General features: G+C 39.3%; 1 protein-coding gene across 1 annotated transcript in view; it reads right to left on the bottom strand.

Moving 5' to 3' along the window:
* Positions 1-2,500, bottom strand: part of LOC122263560 (uncharacterized) — an 11,168-nt gene that overhangs the window by 7,711 nt on the left and 957 nt on the right. The gene's annotated exons all lie outside the window — the stretch shown is intronic.

The raw sequence follows: 2,500 nt of genomic DNA, 5'->3' as shown, positions 1-2,500 counted from the left end.
TAATCATACTCTGGCTAGAAAGAGTTAGTGACCCAAGCAGAGAATGAGGACGAGAACCTAAAGGGCACAATGGTTGAGACAACAGGTGCTCACCTATTATCAATGCCTGTCATGACATCTTGCACAGAAAATATTTACCTATTTCCCCAAAAATAAGCAAAATAAAAATAAATTCCCAAAATTATTATGATTTTGATGTTTATCTTTTTCTGTAATGGACAGGCCTACAATCGGTCCAACCTGATAATGGTGTTGTGTCAAGCAATTGCCATAGTCTCTGCACAATAAAAATGACCAATAAGCCTCCATCAATATATTCTGGCAAAATATTGCTTGCACTGATTTCTTAGTTAACCCATTGCAGACGGGGATAAATTTGCTTGCCCAGCCTCCAGGATAAGTTTTATTTATTTTAAAGAGAGACTGCTTGAAGCATTATAATTTGAATATTCCCACTCTCTTTCAGTCATTCATTGAAAAACTAGAGCGTTTTTTGTGTTTTGTTTTTTTGTGTGTTTTATTGAGTTTAGATACTTATATGTGCCATATGACAGGCTCTACCAGTGCTGCAGTAGACTAAAATTGTAGTATATTATCCATATTAGCTCATTATTTTCTTTATACTTAGTGTGATAGAAGTATTGCTGTTTTATGGGAGGACAAAAGGCAACTATATTTTTTCCGTATTTTTGTGCTGTCATGAACGAATACGAAACATATAACCACCTACAATAAAGATAACAAGAAGAGGTAGGGAAGAGGAATGAATCCTGTGCTTGTGACTGTGAGTGCCACAGTGAAAGGCATCCATATTGGCACAGGAGTACATTTTAGACACTGGGTATGGATTGAGTCACCTTCCTCTTCCCGTTCTGACTGCACATCCTTCATCGGCGGTACTTTTGAGCAAGAGTTCGTCAACTTAGTGTGTGTCATCGCTCTATAAAGATAGTGCTTGCTAGAGACCGTGGATGGGTGCCATTCAAGGCTCTCTCTCCTGCTGGTGCTAGGAAAAAGTGGTGCCACCTAGGTTTTGGACGTTAAGCTAGCACGGTATTACGGTAATTATAGTAATTATGACTGCAATAGCCATCATCACTCATTCCTTTTTCATAGCAAAATAAAATAGCACAGTGATCCAAAATCCCCGAACGTCATGTACGTCAGGACGCCCGTCGTCAGGCCAAAGCTCCTACGTCATGACACCCGTATGCAGTGGGTTAACAGTAAATCACCCAGGAGGTCAACAAGCTCTGTCTTTCCAGACTATATGAGGAACTTTCTTGCTGGTAAATTTCCAGTTTCTCACAGCTGTTGAATCTCTGAATTTAAATAAATGTCTGTAATTCTTACTGATGCATATATCATGAATCTGATATTGCAAACGGCTGATTCAGATATCGTTAGTAGGGGAGGAGATGAAGTGTATCAGGGAAATTATGAGGTAAAACAGGTTTAAATGTATTACATATGTAATAAAAGCATGTTCGACCAACATAAAAACTTTTAAAAGCGGTCAAGTCTACTATTACTCAAAATCTCCAGACTGAAGTGCAAACTTTAAACAAATCTAAGGGAACACACTCCAATTTTTTGGCAAACCCAAACCAACTTAAACACTCCTAGCCCTATAGCCCCGGACCCCCATGGTATTCATATACTGTGGCGATCTGACCATACAACCCCCCTTAACCAGGGGGATAGGCCTGAACCCCCATGGTCCTTATATATTGCACTCTTATAACTCACCTATCCCCCTTTGCCAGGGGGTTCTGCCACCTGGACTCTCATGGTCTTTGACCTATTCGCTTTGGATGACATACTATCATGTCATGTGAATATGTCGCTCCTGTGAGATGATGTCCTATCGCATCATGATCTCTCCCTCTATATACATGTTTTACATAGTTATGTATGCATATAATCATTGCACTTGCATTTCTAAAGACATGTTGTTCTTGAGTTTAAAAAAAAAATGCCTCTCAGCATCCTGTAAAATCAGGCGGGTGTAGAGCGCTCTGAGAAGCGTAGAGCGGTATCGCTCCAAGATCTAGCACTTGCAAGCTGCCCGCACTTATTATATTCACATAGGGAGCAGCATCAGGCAGATAATCAGCCCACCATGAATGGGTTATATATTGCATTCTAACCATTTGAACCATCTATCCCTTTAGCAAGGGGGCTCTGCCCTCTGGATCCCCAGGCGAGCAGCCCTTGAATAATAATAGATAATGCCTCATTCCTCATATGTTTGTTTCATCATATAATCAACTGTCAGAAAAGCACATACCTTTGTATATAGAAAAAGTGATATTGGACCTTACTTCAGTTCTGGTGATTTTGTCTACATTGCTTCAATCAAAAATACATAATTTTGACACTTGGGACAATTAATTGGCTCTGATATTACAATGAAAAGGATATTTATGTCCTTTTTCCATTTTTCCTGCAATATTGATCAAATTACAAATTGCTTTACATACTGACAAAATGAGTTATG

The sequence above is a fragment of the Penaeus japonicus genome, unplaced genomic scaffold, assembly GCF_977035675.1.
Source record: "Penaeus japonicus unplaced genomic scaffold, GWHDUDI00000001_assembly GWHDUDI00000033, whole genome shotgun sequence".
In the NCBI taxonomy this organism is placed as follows: domain Eukaryota; kingdom Metazoa; phylum Arthropoda; class Malacostraca; order Decapoda; family Penaeidae; genus Penaeus; species Penaeus japonicus.
Note: the sequence above shows the minus strand (reverse complement) of the source record. Positions and strands in the feature narration are given on the sequence as shown.